Source organism: Ranitomeya variabilis, chromosome 5 (assembly GCF_051348905.1).
Source record: "Ranitomeya variabilis isolate aRanVar5 chromosome 5, aRanVar5.hap1, whole genome shotgun sequence".
Classification (NCBI taxonomy): Eukaryota; Metazoa; Chordata; class Amphibia; order Anura; family Dendrobatidae; genus Ranitomeya; species Ranitomeya variabilis.
Genome location: NC_135236.1, coordinates 562,282,175 through 562,302,605, shown reverse-complemented (window position 1 = coordinate 562,302,605; position 20,431 = coordinate 562,282,175). Strand labels below are relative to the sequence as shown.

Genomic DNA, 20,431 nt, shown 5'->3' with positions numbered 1-20,431 from the left:
TTCAAGGTTGCCAACACTTTTGGCCATGACTGTATATACTGTATTAAAATGGTGGTGTATTTGTCCCTAGCTTCCAAAATAAAGGGGCTTGCAACATTTCTCCAAAACTGTTCACTCTTTCAACTGGCCAGACAGTCATTGAAACATGTGAGGCCTAATACACATGCTAAAAATTAGAGTTTAGTGACAGGTATAGCAGGGTGGCTCAGTAGCTAGAACTGCTGCTTTGCAGTGCTGGGGTCCTGGATTTAAATGCAACAAAGTGATCGCGCTGTTCTGATGGTCTCATTGGAGAACCCCAGACCCAAGATGGCCTGGAAATTTGCATCACCTGGCATTTGTAAGGATGATAGTGAAGAAGCTATAACCCTAATAGGCTAATTAAGGTCTGAAACATCGGTCAAAGTTGTCTGAGCACATAAATCTCCTAGGATGCACAAACGTTTGCATCGACCCATTTTCCATTTTGTAACTTTTAAAATGTAAAAAATGACGTGTATATATATATATATATATATATATATATATATATATATATATATATATATAGACACACATTTTTTTTTCTTAAAATACAAAGGAAATGAGTGATCTTTAATTTTAGGCCTTTTAGGGATCATTTCATCTTCAATTTTAACTTTACATTTTTCATTCTTTGTTTCATTGCAGTCATGTGGTAACTTCAAAAAAGTTCATTTTTTTCTCATTAATGTACACTCTGCACTGCATCTTGACTGAAAAAAAAAACAGAAATGTAGAGGTTTTTACAAATTTATTAAATAATAAGAAACAAAATATCACATGGTCATAAGTATTCAGACCCTTTGCTCAGTAGTGAGTAGAAGCACCTTTTTGAGCTAGTACAGCCATGAGTCTTCTTGGGAATGATACAAGTTTTTCACACCTGGATTTGGGGATCCTCTGCAGATCCGTCAGGATGGAAGGTGAACGTTGGTGGACAGCCATTTTCAGGTCTCTCCATAGATGCTCAATTGGGTTTAGGTCAATGCTCTGGCTGGCCCAGTCAAGAATGGTCACAGAGATGTTCTGAAGCCACTCCTTTGTTAATTTAGCTGTGTGCTTAGGGTCATTGCCTTGTTGAAAATGAACCTTCGGCCAAGTCTGAGGTCTAGAGCCCTCTGGAAGAGGTTTTCATCAAGGATATCTCTGTATTTGGTCGCATTTATGTTTCCTTCAATAGCAACGAGTCATCCTGTCCCTGAAGCTGAAAAACACACTCATAGCATGATGCTGCCACAACCATATTTCACTGTTGGGATTGTATTGGCCAGGTGATGAGCAGTGCCTGGTTTTCTCCACACATACCGCTTAGAATTAGAAAGGTCTATTTTCATCTCATCAGACCAGAGAATATTATTTCTCATAGTCTGGGAGTCCATCATGTGTTTTTAGCAAACTCTATGCGGGCTTTCATATGTCTTGCACTGAGGAGAGGCTTCTGTCAGGTCACTCTGCCACAAAGGCCCGACTGGTGGAGGGCTGCAGTGATAGTTGACTTTGTGGAACTTTCTCCCATCTCCCTACTGCATCTTTGGAGCTCTGCCACAGTGATCTTGGGGTTCTTCTTTACCTCTCTCACCAAGGCTCTTCTCCCACAATTGCTCGGTTTGGCTGGTCGGCCAGGTCTAGGAAGACTTCCGGTGGTCCCAAACTTCTTCCATTTAAGGATTATGGAGGCCACTGTGCTCTTAGGAACCTTAAGTAGTGCAGCACTTCTTTTGTAACCTTGGCCAGATCTGTGCCTTGTCACAATTTTGACTCTGAGCTCCTTGGCCTGTTCCTTTGACCTCATGATTCTCATTTGGTTTGACATGCACTGTGGGCTGTGAGGTCTTATATAGACAGGTGTGTGCCTTTCCAAATCAAGTCCTATAATAAAGTAGAACCTTCTCTAGGAGGATACAAAAGGAAATTCACAGCATGTGACTAAAATATGAGTGTCTGAGCAAAGGGTCAGAATACTTATGACCATGTGATATTTCGGTTTTTCTTTTTTAATAAATTTGCAAAAATGTCTACATTTCTTTTTTTCAGTCAAGATGGGGTGCAGAGTGTACATTAACCCCTTCCCGACCTGTGACGCCATGTAGGCGTCATGAAAGTTGGTGCCAATCCAACCTGTGACGCCTATGTGGCGTCATGGAGGGATCGCGTCCCTGCAGATCGGGTGAAAGGGTTAACTCCAATTTCACCTGATCTGCAGGGACAGGGGGAGTGGTACTTCAGCCCAGGGGGGGTGGCTTCACCCCCTCGTGGCTACGGTCGCTCTGATTGGCTGTTGAAAGTGCAACAGCCAATCAGGGCAATTTGTAATATTTCACCTGTGAAAAGTGGTGAAATATTACAATCCAGCCATGGCCGATGCTGCAATATCATCGGCCATGGCTGGAAACCCTAATCTGCCCCCCCCCCCACCGCCACCGATTGCCTCCCCAGTCCTCCGTTCTGTGGTCCGCTCCCCTCCGTCCGCCTGTCCGCTCCCCAATCCTCCTGTCCGCTCCCCCCGTGCTCCAATACCCCCCTGTGCTCTGATCCCCCCCTCATACTTACCGAGCCTCCCGGTGTCCGTCCATCTGTTCCATGGGCGCCACCATCTTCCAAAATGGCGGGCACATGCGTAGTGCGCTCACCGAATCTGCCAGCCGGCGGATTCGTTCCATGTACATTTTGATCACTGTGATAAACCTATCACAGTGATCAAAATAAAAAAAATAGTAAATGAACCCCCCCTTTATCACCCCCATAGGTAGAGATAATAATAATAAAATAAAGAAAATATATTTACTTTTATTTTTCCACTAGGGTTAGGGTTAGAACTAGGGTTAGAACTAGGGTTAGGGCTAGGGTTAGAATTAGGGTAAGGCTATGTCCACACGTATTCTGGTCCTCTACGGATTTTTCCGCAGTGTAAAACAGCTGCGGATTTACCGTGGTTTTTCTGCGGATTTCACTGCGGTTTTACAACTGCGGTTTTCTATAGGAGCAGCTGTAAAACCGCTGCGGAATCCGCAGAAGCAAGTGACATGCTGTGGAATGTAAACCGCTGTGTTTCCGTGCTGTATTTTCCACAGCATGTGCACAGCGTTTGTTTCCCAAAGCTTTACATTGAACTGTAAACTCATGGGAAACTGCTGCGGAACCGCAGCTGCGGAAACCATGCGGATCCACAGCGTGTGCACTACCCTTAGAATTAGGCTATGTGCACATGGTGCGGATTTGGCTGCGGATCCGCAGCGGATTGGCCGCTGTGGATTCGTAGCAGTTTTCCATCAGGTTTACAGCACCATGTAAACCTATGGAAAACCAAATCCGCTGTGCCCATGGTGCGGAAAATACCGCGCGGAAACGCTGCGATGTATTTTCCGCAGGATGTCAATTCTTTGTGCGGATTCCGCAGCATTTTACACCTGTTCCTCAATAGGAATCCGCAGGTGAAATCCGCACAAAAAACACTGGAAATGCGTGGTAAATCGACAGGTAAAACGCAGTGCCTTTTCCCTGCGGATTTTTCAAAAATGGTGCGGAAAAATCTCACACAAATCCGCAACGTGGGCACATAGCCTTAGGGTTAGGGTTGGAATTAGAGTTAGGGTTGGAATTTGGGCTAGGGTTGGAAATAGGGCTAAGATTAGGCTTGTGGTTAGGGTTATGGTTTGGTGTGTGTTGGGGTTAGGGTTGTGGTTAGGGTTGGGATTAGGGTTAGGGGTGTGCTGGGGTTAGGGTTGTGATTAGGGTTGGGATTAGGGTTAGGGGAGTGTTGGGGTTAGGGTTGTGGTTAGGGGTGTGTTGGGGTTAGGGTTGTGATTAGGGTTATGGCTAGAGTTGGGATTAGGGTTAGGCACATCAGGGGTCTCCAAACGCAACATGGCGCCACCATTAATTCCAGCCAATCTTGCGTTCAAAAAGTCAAATGGTGCTCCCTTGATTCCGAGCCCCGACGTGTGCCCAAACAGTGGTTTACCCCCACATATGGGGTACCAGCATACTCAGGACAAACTGGGCAACAACTTTTGCAGTCCAATTTCTCCTGTTACCCTTGCAAAAATTAAAAAATTGCTTGCTAAAACATCATTTTTGAGGAAAGAAAAATTATTTTTTATTTTCACGGCTCTGCGTTGTAAACTTCTGTGAAGCACTTGGGGGTTCAAAGTGCTCACCACATATCTAGATAAGTTCCTTGGGGGGTCTAGTTTCCAAAATAGGGTAACTTGTGGGGGGTTTCTACTGCTTAGGCACATCAGGGGCTCTGCAAATGCAACGTGATGCCCGCAGACCATTCCATCAAAGTCTGCATTTCAAAACGTCACTACTTCCCTTCCGAGCCCCGACGTGTGCCCAAACAGTGGTTTACACCCACATATGGGGTACCAGCATACTCAGAACAAACTGGGCAACAACTATTGGGGTCCAATTTCTCCTGTTACCCTTGCAAAAATAAAAAATTGCTTGCTAAAACATAATTTTTGAGGAAAGAAAAATGATTTTTTTATTTTCACGGCTCTGCGTTGTAAACTTCTGTGAAGCACTTGGGGGTTCAAAGTGCTCACCACATATCTAGATAACTTCCTTGGGGGGTCTAGTTTCCAAAATGGGGTCACTTGTGGTAGGTTTCTACTGTTTAGGAACATCAGGGGCTCTGCAAACGTAGCATAATGCTCGCAGACCATTCCATCAAAGTCTGCATTCCAAAATGTCACTACTTTCCTTCTGAGCGCCAATGTGTGCCCAAACGGTGGTTCCCCCCACATATGGGGTATCAGCGTACTCAGGACAAACTGGACAACAACTTTTGTGGTCCAATTTCTCCTGTTACTCTTGTGAAAAAAAAATTGCGGGCTAAAAAATATTTTTTGAGGAAAGAAAAATGATTTTTTTATTTTCACGGCTCTGCGTTAAAAACTTCTGTGAAGCACTTGGGGGTTTAAAGTGGTCACTGCACATCTAGATTAGTTCCATGGGAGGTCTAGTTTCCAAACTGTGGTCACATGTGGGGGAGCTCCAATGTTTAGGCACACAGGGGCTCTCCAAACGCGACATGGTGTCCGCTATCGATTGGAGCTAATTTTTCATTGAAAAAGTCAAATGGCGCTCCTTCCCTTCCGAGCCCTGCCGTGTGCCCAAACAGTAGTTTACCCCCACATGTGAGGTATCAGTGTACTCAGGAGAAATTGCCCAATAAAGTTTAGGATCCATTTTATCCTGTTGCTCATGTGGAAATGAACAAATTGAGGCTAAAATAATTTTTTTGTGATAAAAAAGTACTTTTTCATTTTTACGGATCAATTTGTGAAGCACCTGGGGGTTCAAAGTGCTCACTATGCATCTAGATAAATTCCTTGGAGGGTCTAGTTTCCAAAATGTGGTCACATGTGGGGGAGCTCCAATGTTTAGGCACACAGGGGCTCTCCAAATGCGACATGGTGTCAGCTAACGATTGTAGGTAGTTTTTCATTCAAAAGTCAAATGGCGCTCCTTCCCTTCCGAGCCCTGCCGTTTGCACAAACAGTGGTTTACCCCCACATGTGAGGTATCGGTGTACTCAGGAGAAATTGCCCAACACATTTTAGTATCCATTTTATCCTGTTCCCCATGTGGAAATGAACAAATTGAGGGTAAAAGAAATTTTTCGTAAGAAAAAAAGTACTTTTTCATTTTTACGGATCAATTTGTGAAGCACCTGGGGGTTCAAAGTGCTCACTATGCATCTAGATAAGTTCCTTGGGGGGTCTAGTATCTAGTATCAGCATACTCAGGACAAATTGTACATCAACTTTCAGGATCGAGTTTATCCTTTTACCCTTGGGAAAATAAAAAAAATGTTGCTAAAAGTTCATTTTTGTGACTAAAAAGTTAAATGTTAATTTTTTCCTTCCATGTTGCTTCTGCTGCTGTGAAGCACCTAAAGAGTTAATAAACTTCTTGAATGTAGTTTTGAGCACCTTGAGGGGTGCAGTTTTTAGAATGGTGTCTCTTTTGGGTATTTTTAGCTATATAGACCCCTCAAACTGACTTCAAATGTGAGGTGGTCCCTAAAAAAAATGGTTTTGTAAATTTCGTTATAAAAATGAGAAATCGCTGGTCAAATTTTAACCCTTATAACTTCCTAGCAAAAAAAAAATTTTGTTTCCAAAATTGTGCTGATGTAAAGTAGACATGTGGGTAATGTTATTTTTTAACTATTTTGTGTCACATAACTCTCTCGTTTAACAGAATAAAAATTCAAAATTTGAAAATTGCGAAATTTTCAAAATTTTAGCCACATTTCCATTTTTTTCACAAATAAACTGAAAAATTATCAACCTAAATGTACCACTAACGTGAAGCCCAATATGTCACGAAAAAACAATCTCAGAAACGCTAGGATCCGTTGAAGCGTTCCTGAGTTATTACCTCATAAAGGGACACTGGTCAGAATTGCAAAAAACGGCCAGGTCATTAAGGTTAAAATAGGCTGGGTCATGAAGAGGTTAATGAGAAAAAAAGAACTTTTTTGAATTTACCAAATGGCTGAAATGAAACAAAGAAGGAAAAATTTAAAGGGGTCTGAATACTTTCCGTACCCACTGTATATGTGTGTGTGTATATATGTAAGAAGTATCATTTCTCCTTGTGGAGATTGACATGCTAAGCATGCCGAGATGAGGAGACTTAAAGCCGCAATGCTCCTCTGGGAAATATGCTAGTTATGCAAATTGTCTCTTCAGAGAGGAAGAGTACTAGAACTTTAGTGCCACCTATTGGAAGGTAGCAATCCTACAAGTCAATGTCGACCCTTTAACGAGCCTTGTCACATGTCTTAGGATAATAGCCAAACCAGAATCTCAATTTGCATACATTGTGTTTCATGTGTGAAACTGTATGTCAGGACTCTGAACATTTTTTACCTTTTTGTGCATTACTGCCCTTTTCCAAGATGGCGTCTTTGGTCTCATGTGCACTGTGTCTTCCTGCTATAAAACTCCACCCCAGCCTTCAGTCTGTGCTAGAGTATTCTGCCTTGCATTCAGCTCCTGACCTCTGATTACTCCCTGGCTATTCACCTGCTCCTGTGAACCTGTGTGGTGATCCTGCTACTCTGCTCTGAGTTCCTGCTGCATACACAAGTTTCCAGTAATCCTCCTTCATCTGCTGTTCATGTTTACTTCCATCTGCATTTGCTGGGCATGTAAGCTGTTTCTGCTTTGCAATAACCTGAGACTATTAACCAGGCCTCCCTGGTTGAGCTAAGATATGATTTGAACTGCCTAATAAGCATATCTATCTGTGCCTGGACTAAGACAAGGATTTATTCGTGTCAAGTATCCTCAAGAATAACTGTGCTTCATAGACTTTCTGCTTGATTGCATTTTCCTCTGAAGTTTCCTATAGACTGCTAAGCTGCGTTTATTATTTGCACCAAGTGTTGTGGACTTGAGTTTCTCTCTGCACCTGTTTGAATCACCATGTGATAATATAGACTTTACCACTTATAAAACTGTGTCCTGTAGTTGTCTTGTTCCACGCAAAGAGTCTCCTGAGTTATCCCCTATAATTATTACACTGTAACTCTGAAGCGAGCAGGCTTATGATTGCTCCTCTGTACTATAACATATTTGCATTGTAAGTAAACCTTTTTATGCATTTGGGCTGTAGGCATAAACTAGCATAAAATGGTATAAAATGGCAAGCATAAACTTTAAAGGGTATTTGTCCATACAATATCTAAGGCAAATGCATTACCAGTGTCATGGTTATGTGGATAAAACACTAAGAATAAGAGCTGCACTGTGTAGTTGACAGTGGCTGGTTTCTGTGCAGCACAGCATCCTTTCTAACTTATCCTGTGCTGAGCATAAAACAGAAAATACAGATGTCTTACCTGTGTAAATAGCCACCACAGATTGATGGAAGAACCATGCAGATTATCCTAATAGTTGTCATGAAGCTCGTGACCCATCCTGCACCAAAAGTGCTGAACTATCAGGGACTCTGCTCATAGAGCAGCTTCTTCTTCGATGTGGGCAGTGACTGTGACCATGTTGTGTAGTGGAGCCTGCAAGACACTGCAAAGGTTCCCTAACACAGACAACTCTTAAAAGGAAATGTTCCATGAATCTTGTCAGTCACCCGAGCCCTCCCCTTCTGATCTACAAAGTGTCCCAATGCGCTAAGCTTGGCTGAGGGCGGCTTAGACTCCCATAGAGACAACACAAGAATCCCAGGAGGTAACTCTTCAAGTGCCTTGAGGTTTGGAACAGAAAACAAGCTCACCACTTTATCTAGGTGGTGGCCACTGTTCATGTCAGGCAGGTCATACTACCTGAGAGATTCAGCAAATGAAACAAATGATTTGTAAAGTTCATATTAGAGGTGCAAGATGTTTGGGGGAGAATTAGGCAATGGATAAGATAAAGCAAGAAAAAAAGAAAATTTCAGTTGTGATACGTTACATGACACAATTTTAAGATAGGTAGTATTAGGCGTCAGGATTCTCCAGCTGCGCGGGTCCGGCCTCTGTGAATGCTACTCAGTGCAGGCGTTGGTCCCAGAGTCTTGCTCAGGTCCGTGGTATAAGTTTGGTTACTGCTGGTGCTCCAGTCAAGTCTATATGCGGGTGCAGCCTTGCGCTCTGGAGTCTAAGTCCAGAAGTCCAGAGATTACCTTACTGAGCATGTCTGTGATGTGGCGGCTTCTCATTGTGGTCGGACATTAGCTGCTCTGATGATGTGGCAACCCCGGATTGGCCCGACTGGGCATGAGTGTTTGGGGTGGAGCTTAGCGTATAAAAGGCTCTCAGCGGTGCATGCGGGCACCCTAGTGTCATTTATGTTTGGTGTGTGTGGGTGGCTACTCTACCACTCTGTCTGCACGTTTGTGTGTGTCTTTGCTCAGAGACTGTACACGTTGGCAGGCAGGTTGCACACTTATGCAGTTTTGTTCCCTTGGCTCAACGCCTGAGTCTCTAGTCTGCTACATGCTTAGGGTGCCCGTCAGGCACAGGTTCAGTAGTGACAGTAACTAGCCACTTGGCTTAGCATCTGTTTCATTCTTGTGTGTGGTTAGCACAGTTCAGTTACAGAGCAAGCTCAACCCTTATGCTATACTTCTCGGTGAACGGCAACAGGGTATTGTAACTAGCGTCAAAGAGCTCTCTCTCCTCTCTCAGCAACTGCTTCATTCATGTGTGCGGTTAGCACCGTTTAGTTCCAGAGCTAGCCCAATCCACGTACTATTATCCCTGTGATTTTAACAGGATATAGCACTTCTCATACTCGTGCCGTACCTCTCGGTGAAGGTACTGAGTGTTCCATTCACACAGAGTGACATTAACTCAGTGTGTTCAAGGTAACTGGTTTGCTGTTGTGTTCCGTCATTGTTCACTAGCAGCAGGGTTCATCTCTGCACGGTGGATCCCGGGTTGCAATTGCACTTCAGTTTATATTTTATTTAGTGCAATACGCCAACCCTAACAGGAAGCATAGCTAAAAGGAGTGTGTCAGCACAAGATAACTTGCAAAAAAAGAGAAACAGGGAGTGCACATGAGAAGAACCTGTTGGTTAAAATGACTTTAACGGCTAGGGAAACCCAAAGGGCCACTAACCACAATGGGTTATGCCCCTCTACATAACCTCGGTGAAAACGCAGAGGTAAGGGAGGAGACAAAACTCCGTGCTGACCGGACGCTTCCTGCTGTTGTCACTGGATAAGACCATGTGATTGCGGGGAGGCGTTGCTGGAGTCATGTGACCGCATGTCCTTTGGCCGAGGAAAAGAGAATTTGCTGCACCCAGACGTACCCTCAAAGAGGGATATGAAATCGGAAAACAAAGGATGGTGCGGTTTTAGAAGCACTGAGGCAAAAAGGGTATAATAGTTAAAATTAAAAGGCACAAAACTTTATTAAAATATATATTGCACTCCATAACGCATTTTGACAGCGGCACACTATCTTCCTCAGGTGGTATTCACACTGTGAAAAGTACCAATACCTGTGTCACGATATGTATTGCGACCCAACGGCTGGTCAGTCAGCGGACGGCGCAAAACACACAATGGGATGGTATTGGACAGAGGAAGGCCCTACAGATAGGGAAATGGGGGATGGTCACCACCTGAGCTCAAACCTGAGCCTGTCCCTGCATTCCCCTAATGCTCTAAGTGGGTCCTTCCCCCGCCTCCCGCCACCACGAACCTAAGTCCCTCGCTGTCACCTAGTACTGCCCTGGCTAGTGCACTGGCCAGCAAGGGGCACTAGCCTCACCATTGCAGAATAATACCACACAGGGGACAGTGACAAACACCAAAGGGACAAGTTGAAAATACAGCACTTAGCTTCCAGACACCACTGTCAAGCTCCAAACCGCAGATAGCACAGCAATAGGACTCCAAACACCAGGAGTGGCAGACACCAGAGATCTGCTCCTGCTAGGCTGGTCTCCAAAGTTAAACTCCATCACCAACAGTCAGCTGATGCATCAGGTGACCATTTAAAGGATGGTGTGAGTGGTCACCACCACATCAGCTGACCCAGCAACACTGCAGGTACATCAGATTGCCAGCAGGGGGGACTGACATTAACCCCCGATGGACTGACAGGAAAAAAAGCTACATTTAAACAAAGTGGAACCAGAGATGCAACAAATCCAAAAATGGATCCCGACAACCTAGTTTAAAAACAACAGTATCACTGTGCTTGATTGGCCAGCAAACTTGCCTGACCTTAACCCCATAGAGAATCTATGAGGTATTGTCAAGAGGAAGATGAGAGACACCAGACCCAACAATGCAGACGATCTGAAGGCTGCTATTAAAACAACCTGGGCTACCATGACACCTCAGCAGTGCCACAGGCTGATCGCCTCCATGCCACGCCACATTGATGCAGTAATTGATGCAAAAGGAGCCACGACCAAGTATTGAGTGCATTTACTGAACATATATTTCAGTACGCCAACATTTCGGATTTTGAAATCATTTGTCATGCTGGTGTTATATAATATTCTAATTTACTGAGATAATGACTTTTGGGTTTTCATTGGCTGTAAGCCATAATCATCAACATTAACAGAAATAAACACTTGCAATAGATCACTCTGTTTGTAATGACTCTATATAATGTGAGAGTTTCACTTTTTGTATTGAAGAACTGAAATAAATCAACTTTTTGTTGATATTCTAATTTTGTAAGAAGCACCTTTATGTATGTGCATGTATATATGCACACACATGAAATTAAATGGTGCAGCCTTTACTCCTTGGTAACTACATCTAATATACTTTATATGCTAGGCAATATTACTATATGAAATATTATGCATCACAGCTCCTTGTGACATCACATTATATATTATATGGGTTTTTTCTACTGCAATATTTCACAATGCACAGCTGATGTACGGCCATACATATATACCTGAAAGTGAAGTCATAAAATTATTGAGTCACTGGCACAAATATAGGAGACAATATTGTGTCCCTGTAAGGGCCCGCTTCCACCACATCACCTATGAATGAAGCAAGCCTTAGCAGTGAAGGTGTTAAATTGCTGACCTAATCGCTTAAGCGCTCCATTCTTCAGGCTCAATAGTTGAGAACTTTGCCTTCTCGGTAGTGTATGATCAGGATGATGTGAATGAGAAACATGCAAATAGGCGAAAAAGAACACCAGACTGGGATGTTATTGGCAATTCTCTGTGTCACACCACCCAAATCAGCCTCTCCGGTGAGAGGACTGTACAGCTATTCAAGGGTCTAATGAAAAACTGCGCCTGGAAGGGAAGCTTCTCAGCTCACAAAGCCTGGCACTGGGAAACAAAACAATCCTTTCAGATGTACAAAGAATTATCAGCGACCTTGCGTCGGGGTTACATGGGGATGTTATTTCAGTGCATCCCATCAGGAGTGTGACAGTCTGTACGCCATTTCCTGGCTGCTGATTGGCTGGAATGTATGTCACCGCTAGAACCACTGACTGGATCCCAAACCTCTCACAGCTGCTCTGTGTAATGTGAATGCTACAAAACCTGGATATTCCTGGATATTCCAAGGCCCCTATGCCGGATTCTCTCCTGTCAGAAAGTCCTGATATACAAGGATGTGTCATCTACTATATAATTGTCTAAGGGTCACTTTCGTCTTTCTGTCTGTCTGTCTTTCTGTCTGTCACGGATATTCATTGGTCACGGCCTCTGTCTGTCATGGAATCCAAGTCGCTGATTGGTCGTGGCAAAACAGCCACGACCAATCAGCGATGGCCACAGTCCGGCGGAAAAATGGCCGCTCCTTCCTCCCCGCAGTCAGTGCCCGTTCCGTACTCCCCTCCAGTCTGACCTCACACAAGGTTAATGGCAGCGGTAACGGACCGTGCTATGCCGCGGTGTAATGCACTCCGTTACAGCTGCTATTAACCCTGTGTGACCAACTTTTAACTATTCATGCTGCCTATGCAGCATGAATAGTAAAACGATCTAATGTTAAAAATAATTAAAAAAAAAAAAAAATCATTATATACTCACCGTCCGTCGGCCCCCGGATCGACAACAGGCCTTTCCCGCTCGCGACGCTCTGGTAACCGGTCCATGCTGCGATCTCTACGTGGGCTGGGCAATATACTACATGGGCTGTGCTATATACTACGTGGTTGGGCAATATACTACATGGGCTGTGCTATATACTACGTGGCTGGGCAATATACTACATGAGCTGTGCTATATACCACGTGGCTGGGCAATATACTACATGGGCTGTGCTATATACTACGTGGCTGGGCAATATACTACATGGGCTGTGCTATATACTACGTGGCTGGGCAATATACAACATGGGCTGTGCTATATACTATGTGGCTGGGCAATATACTACATGGGCTGTGCTATATACTACGTGGCTGGGCAATATACTACATGGGCTGGGCAATATACTACATGGGCTGTGCTATATACTACGTGGCTGGGCAATATACTACGTGACTATACAACGTGGGCTGCACAATATACTGTCACGGCCACTCCTTCCGCTCATACTTACCCGCTGCGGCGCGCTCCTCCTGCAGGCGCGCGTCCTTTCCTTCATTCTTCTCCGCTCCCTGGTTTTTGTCGGGTGCGCGTGTGCACCGCCCATTCCAGCACTTCCTCTTTCTGATTTACAGGCGCTCTGTATCTCCTCTCTGTGATCCTGGAGGACTGTGATCCGGAAGTCCTCCAGCACTCCATGTATATTATATAAGGCGATTCCTTCCTCTGCTCCTTGCCTGTCTGTCATTTGTGCTTCTGTGACTCAGGTCCATCTTTGTCTTTGCTCTGCCTGTTCTGAGTCTCCGCTCTGTCCAGCTTCTCTGTCTTTCCCAGGCTTCTTTGTCACCTCATCCAGTCCAGACTTCCCAGTGTCCGCTCTGTAGTCTGTTAGTCTGGTGTCTCTGTCCTGTCCTGCTTCCTTTGTGTCTTCCCCTTCCCAGTGCTCTTTTGGTCTCGCCTGTACCCAGCCCTTACCTAACTGTACTTCATCTTACCCCGCTCAGGCCGTCATACGCCTTGCTTCTCTATTTTGTACTTCCTACTACCTGTCTCCGGGTTCCAGCAGCAATATCATAAACAGGAACGAACCAGGTCATACAGGAGCAACCATACAAGGGGCAGACAGTATCCACAGATACACAGTGGTCAGGAATTATGCTGAGGTCAAAAGTATTAACCCCAGGCAGCACTAAACCAGAATTCACATACAGACCATGACAGTACCCCCCTCTTAATTTGGGGGGCCACTGGACCCCCAGGCTTCTCAGGATGTCTGGCATGAAACACCCAAACCTGACGATCAGTGTGTACAGACTAGGCCAGGACTCACAACTAATCCTCTGGACCATACCCCTTTCAGTGTATTAGATGCTGCAAGGTGCGGCGTGCCAGACGAGAATCCACAATGTGTCCTACCTCATATTCCATGTGACCCTCCACCAACACCGTGGGAACAGCCAACACAGAACCCTCCTCAACAGATCTCAAAGGTTTTAAAAACGATTTGTGGAACACATTGGAAATCTTGAATGAGGCTGGAAGATGTAAACTATAGGCTACAGGATTGACTATCTCCACAATTTCTTATGGACCAATGAATTTTGGCCCCAATTTGGCCATCAAAAAACCCTTGCCACGGCCTCCCGTGTGGCAGAAATCCCAGGATGAGCACTCAACATAGACCCATGAAACTCTTGAAGGATTCTAGAATGAAATTGTTCTGGGACAAACAATTTACCCCCCCTCCCTCCCGGTTTAGAAGCAGGAGCAAGAGACTGAACCCTTAAAATCTCTCACTCCTACTCCTACAAGACATCAGCCACCACCGTCCCGGGTGGAAGAATGGAGGACGGTGTTCGGGGGGAGACACAGAATGAAAATTTTGAGACAATGCATCAGCTTTGACATTTTTGGACCTAGTACAAAAAGTAATGGAAAACTGAAACCGTGAAAAAAAAAGCGACCAGCGGGCTTGTCTGGGAATTAATCTTTTAGCAGGCTCAATATAGGCTAAGTTTTTATGATCAGTAATCACAGTGATAGGATGGTCCGCCCCTTCCAAACAATGCCTCCATTCTTCAAATGTCTATTTGACCGCAAGAAGTTCTCTATTGCCCACATCATAATTTCTCTCAGCTGAAGAGAACTTCTTGGAAAAGAAGGCACATGGCTTGAGATTTGTCAAAGTGGTAGGTCCCTGAGACAACACTGCTCCCACCCCCACCTCAGAAGCATCCACCACTACAATTATAGGTTTAGATGGATCCGGCTGCACCAATATCGGAGCGGACATAAAACACCTTTTCAACATCAAAAATGATTCTTTGACAGACACAGACCAATTTTTTATATCCGCAGCCTTGCGTGTGAGATCAGTAAGCGGCTTGACAACCTGTGAAAACCCTCCCCAATACATTTTCGATAAAAATTGGCGAATCCCAAGAAGCACTGGAGCCCCTTAAGGTCCTGGGGTTGAACCCAGTCAACAATAGCCTGCAACTTCTTGGGATCTATGAGAAATCCCTCACTGGACACAATCAGACAACTCCTGTACAAAAAAATGAACATTTCTCCAATTTAGCAAACAGTTGAAATTTCCTCAGTCTTTGGAGAACTGTACATAAATGTTGCAGATGGAAATGACTATCAGGGGAGAAAACCAAAATGTCATCAAGGTAGATCACAACAAAACAACCAATAACATCAGAAAACACATTAATAAAATTTTGAAATATAGCAGGAGCGTTAGTAAGACCAAAAGGCATAACAAGGTTTTCAAAGAGCCCCTCAGATGTGAGAAATGCAGTCTTCCATTCGTTCCCCACCCGCACCCTTATCAGAATATAGGCTCCGCGAAACAACTTATTCTTTCAGCATGAGCTGGGCCCACTTTGAGTGAAAAGATCTCAGAGATATAGAGAATCCCTTCTTTGGTGAGGGGAGAGGAGTCAATGGCCACCACTTTAACCGGAGTCTCAAGCCTAACTGTCCCTAACTTGCATTGAGATATCAAACAGGAGTCAAATAAATTGATGGATGAACCACAATCAACAAAAGCAGTAGAAAGCGAAGGACAACCATCCACCAGCAATTCCACCTGCAGCAGAATTTTCGAGAGTGAGGAAACGTACCTGAGGGTCTGGGTAGCCTCCTCAACAACTACCCAGACCAAGTCGTTTCCCGATGTCTTGGCTGATAAAGGACAGGAAGGACAGTCCTTCTAGTGTCCCAATTCTCCACAATAAAAGCACAGCTGTTTCTCACGGCGAGGTCTCCTCTCCTTATACGAGATAGCACCCACTTCCATAGACTCAGCTGTGGACAGGGGTTCTCTCTTGCTGGAGTATAATGGGGTTTCCAGTTGAATCACCGCTCTAGCACGCAGGCTATGGTCCATACGGGCAGCCTGAGTCATGACATCCTCCAGGGAATCAGGTGGGAGATGTAATGCCAGGGCATCCTTCAAGCACTCAGACAGTCCTCTGCAGAACAAGAACCTGAGGGCGGCAGCGTCCCAAGAAACTTCAGCAGCCCAGCAGCCCAGCATCTGAACTCGGAACAAAACCAGTCGGCTGAGTGCTTCCTCTGACAAACACTCATAACCATATCCTCAGCCAGATGCACAGGTTCATCATAGATATGCCTGAGGGCCTCAAAAAATGCATCCATCGACATTCTCTCAGGAGCCGTGGGAGGAAGAGAAAAAGCCCAAGCCTGAGGGGCTTCCCTTAATAGAGAAATAATGACCCCCACCCTCTGACTTTCATCACCTGAATAGCGGGGTCTTAATGAGAAGAAAAGTTTACATCCTTCCCTGAAGACTCTGGATTTCTTTTTAACCCCAGAAAAGGTTTCTGGCAACTTAATAGGAGGTTCAAGAGAAATAAGGGTAACATCACTGGCACCAGCACCCCGATTCCCCAAGGACAAAGCCCCTTGCACAACATCAGTCACTTGCTGCTGAGACTGAGCAAGGGCTCCCTGTTCAACATTCAGTTTTAGCATCACCTGAGTCAGACTATTCACCTCAGAGAGGGTGTGCATGGGATCCATAATACCCCTGGTGAAATAAAGAAAAAAGAACACAGGAGAAACTTAAGGGTCAGTGATAATGTCAGGAACACTGCACTGCACTTGCTCGCTGAGCCAGTGCACATGTCCTGAGTTGAACAAACTATGCTCAAAGATACCTGTGGAGCGTGGCGGCAGTGGTGGAGATGCATGCTTCGGGTAAACAGGACCTGAAGCACGTGACTGCTGAGGGAATGCCTGAGATAGCAAAGCAGTACAGGCAGGAGCAATGGAACAGGAGATCAGGAACAGGCAAAGGTTATAACAGAGAGAGGCAAAAAAAAGTACAGAGTCAGGCAGCAATATCATAAACAGGAACGAACCAGGTCATACACGAGCAAACATACACAGGCAGACAGCATCTACAGATACACAGGAGTCAGGAACTAAGCCGAGGTCAACAGTTTTTTTTATAGATTTTTGGAGGACTTTCAAGTCCTCTTTTTGTAAACTGTATAGTTGTAGTTATCTGTAGTTTGCTGTAGCACATGTGTGTTTATTTCCTTGTCATTATTACTATTTAGTTTATTCCTCCCTGTCCCTACCTCATCACTATTTTTGGAGAGTGATGTTGTATGATAGTGCAGCACCCCAGAGTCCTGGTCATTGCAGTTACAATATCATTCTCCTCTAGGGGGGAGTGATGTCATGTTTGGAGGCAATAAAGGAGATCTCTTTACCAGGTACCACAAACATACAACACATTTCATACTCCAGTCCACCAGGGGGAGCTATGCTCCTATTTATTAGCTCACTCTTCACAATTAGGTAAACTGGTGGCCTGGAGGAAGTTAGGCAGTTGCTAGCTGAGCTCCGCTCAGGCAGTTGGTCCCTGACAGGGGTGGGATCCTGTCAGAGGCCTAGACAGAAGGTCACGGAACTGCGCCTGCCCCACGTGCGGCAGTTTTTAAGAACGGACACGAAAGTGAACTGTATTGTAGAGAGTGAGAAGAAGTCATAGCAAAGGAGTGGAAACCAGAAGGAGTTCTGCCCTGCACAGGCTGCCTCCTTCTGAGGCGCAGGATCCCGGTATCCGGAACACCGAGGGAGCAACAGTCCTTTATGCCTTGCTCCAGAGACCGGCCAGCTAATTGCAAGTTACTGATCCGCCCCATACCCAGGAGGCAAGGTGGCACCCACGAGAGGCTGGGGCATGCTAGAGTCCCTGTAAAAAGCCTCAGGCCACCGGTCATACGGATTGTCCTATCCATCTGGGGGACAGAGAGAGACATAACATCTAGAACATCTACAACAGTTGTGAGGACCTTATGAGAGGCTTAGCAATATGGTACTACAACACCAAGGCGCTAGAGGAAGGCTACTGATTTCCACCTGGATAAGGGGACTCTGGATTTGCCTCCAAACCGGCCAGACTCTGCCTGCCCTGTGATCTGTGCTCTGGACTGTGGATGCTGAAGCCTTCAGTAAAAGGTAAAGAGACTGCAACCTTGTGTCCTCGTTCTTCACTGCACCTCTCACCATACACACTGGGAAGCCCTGGGGACATACTTCACCTGTGGGAAGGTATACCATCTAGCTGCCTTAACATCACTCCAGCGGACCCCTTAAAGCAGCGTCAGTCACTCTGACCGAATACCACAGGTGGCGTCACGAACATATCCCTTTAAAGACCTTTCCCCTTTTACACAGATGACCCAAGGGCCACGGACCGGGTCAGCCACCGTGACATCCCCCTTGAGAACCGAAGGACCCAATACCGAGTACACCACTGCCCACGGGGGCCCTTCAATAGTGGTTTTCTGTTATGCCTGTTTTGTCTTTGCTCTTGATTTACCTTGCACTTATGTACCATGCTTCATGGGGTGGGGGAAGGGATAGATCAGGATTTAATAGGAGCATAGTAAGGTTGGAAACTTGGGCTTCTCTACCATCAAGAGTACCACCAGGAAAGGGATAGTTAGGGTCCCAGTTCCATGGACAGTTTGAGGCCCCTCTCCCTTAAGACCGTCACAGTGTGACAAATAGCTGTCACAAAACATATGATGAAGTCCCTCCTAGACTACTTTTGTAACACTGACCACAGAGGATTCGTAGCTGCTGTGTATGAATATGGGCATATTACCAGACAAGGTGGAATATAGCATACCTGTCTATTCCCACAAAGGCTGCTGGCAGCTCAAACTAGAAGAAGCTAGTTGCATATTTATTAATAATGCCCTCAACTCACCTCTATAGGAATGTATGCTGCAGGCAGCCATGACATTATAAAATAATCCTGTGACTGTGAAGGGCTATATATACGTGTCACACAATTCTAGTTTATTTAGGACACTCTGTTGGCATTTAATTTTGGACATGTAGCTGTCACTATTAATAGGGTCACTCGGTTTATACTTGAACCTCAAAGAGCCCTAAAATTAATTATTTAAATTAAGCAATTATGGGTTACAACAGTAAAAAAAAAGCTGTAACACATCTGAAATGTGGTCTTATTTCTTTTCAAATGAATAATACATTATGTATATTTTTGCTGCAAGAAAAATACCTATGAGGACACGAATGTTGAAATATTAATGTCGGGTGGCAAAAATACTTCAAAATATATTTAAGGTTAATTATTAAAGCAGCTTTATACCTCGATGAAGGCAGAATAAAGCAATTCATGAGGTGGGTCTGGAGCTGAATGCCAATTCCCCCTATTCATGAGCAGATAGCCTCTTCTGCCATCCCAAGATAAAAAGTATGTGACAAAGAATCAGGTACTAATAAAAGCTGGTCCTCAACTATTTAACCATTTAGATGCTGCGGTCAATAGCAGCTGTGGCATCTAAGATACAGAGTAATTATATACCATATACCTTAGGTAATTACTTAACCCCTTCCAGACATAGGATATACTAGTATGTCTTTTGTGGAAATATGGAGCCACTGGGACCCAAACTGATAACGTCTCAATCATCAGACATTTTACTGTTGAGACCACTGATAGGCTGAAGCTGTTAGATGACTGATCAAAGGGATGTCATGAGTCATAACGCCAGGAGTGATGATGTTTCAACCACGAGTCACCTGATCACTGAAGCCACTGATTGGCTGCAGGGTCAGGTGACTGGTGGCGTCATCACTTCTGGTGGAAGGTGGACTGGTGGTCATGGATTTCAGTGTTAAGCATTGCTTATTTATTTTATTTTATAGGGATCTCTATTCTTTGAAAAATTTTCAAAAAAGTGGAAAACTTTGTGCAATATTTAGAGCTACATAAGCAACCTTTCACTGTTTTTTAATATTTCTATTTTTCAAGTTTTCAGCGCTGAGATGGAGAAGGAAACAATGGCTTAGTTACTGTTTTAATATCTAAGAAAACATGGCTAGGGCTTGCTTGTCACAGTTGTGGTAGTACAGGGGTGTCATAATTGACCCAATTCACTTCTATAGTGCCACAATGTAGCAGCAGGACCAAGCGGCCATGTAACGGCTGTCACGGCCACTGTCACTGTAAAGCCCAGCCTTAGGCCGGGATCACACATGCGAGAAACACGGCCGAGTCCCGCATGTTAATACCCAGCCCTGTACCTAGCACTCAGGAGCAGCACATGCAGCTCCATGTATTGCTATGTGGCCGCACGCTCCGCTCCTGAGTGCCGAGTGCAGTGCCAGGTATAAACATGCGGGACTCGGCCGTGTTTCTCGCATGTGTGATCCCAGCCTTAAGCTGAATATTTATCACGTCTTCCACGTAAAACAAAGAAAGTCACAAATCAAAGTTTCTATGAATGTAGCTATATGTTGTCCTTTATAGCAAATTTCTATCTTGCTCTAAATAAATCCACGAGAACAACCAATTCTGCCTCAAGAACCCTTTGGGAAGGGAAAGTTCAGATTTTTG

At 44.8% G+C, this 20,431-nt stretch overlaps 1 protein-coding gene across 5 annotated transcripts in view; it reads right to left on the bottom strand.

The window, feature by feature from the left end:
* The window catches only part of ACSL6 (acyl-CoA synthetase long chain family member 6), a 364,139-nt gene that overhangs the window by 244,498 nt on the left and 99,210 nt on the right, over positions 1-20,431 (bottom strand). For 2 of the 5 annotated variants that reach the window (XM_077265966.1, XM_077265968.1), the window contains exon 1: positions 7,880-8,067. The exons of the other annotated variants lie outside the window; for them this stretch is intronic. The gene's annotated coding sequence lies outside the window, so the exon portion shown is untranslated. Of the gene's footprint in view, positions 1-7,879; positions 8,068-20,431 lie in introns of those variants that run through there. 5 annotated transcript variants of the gene reach the window in all.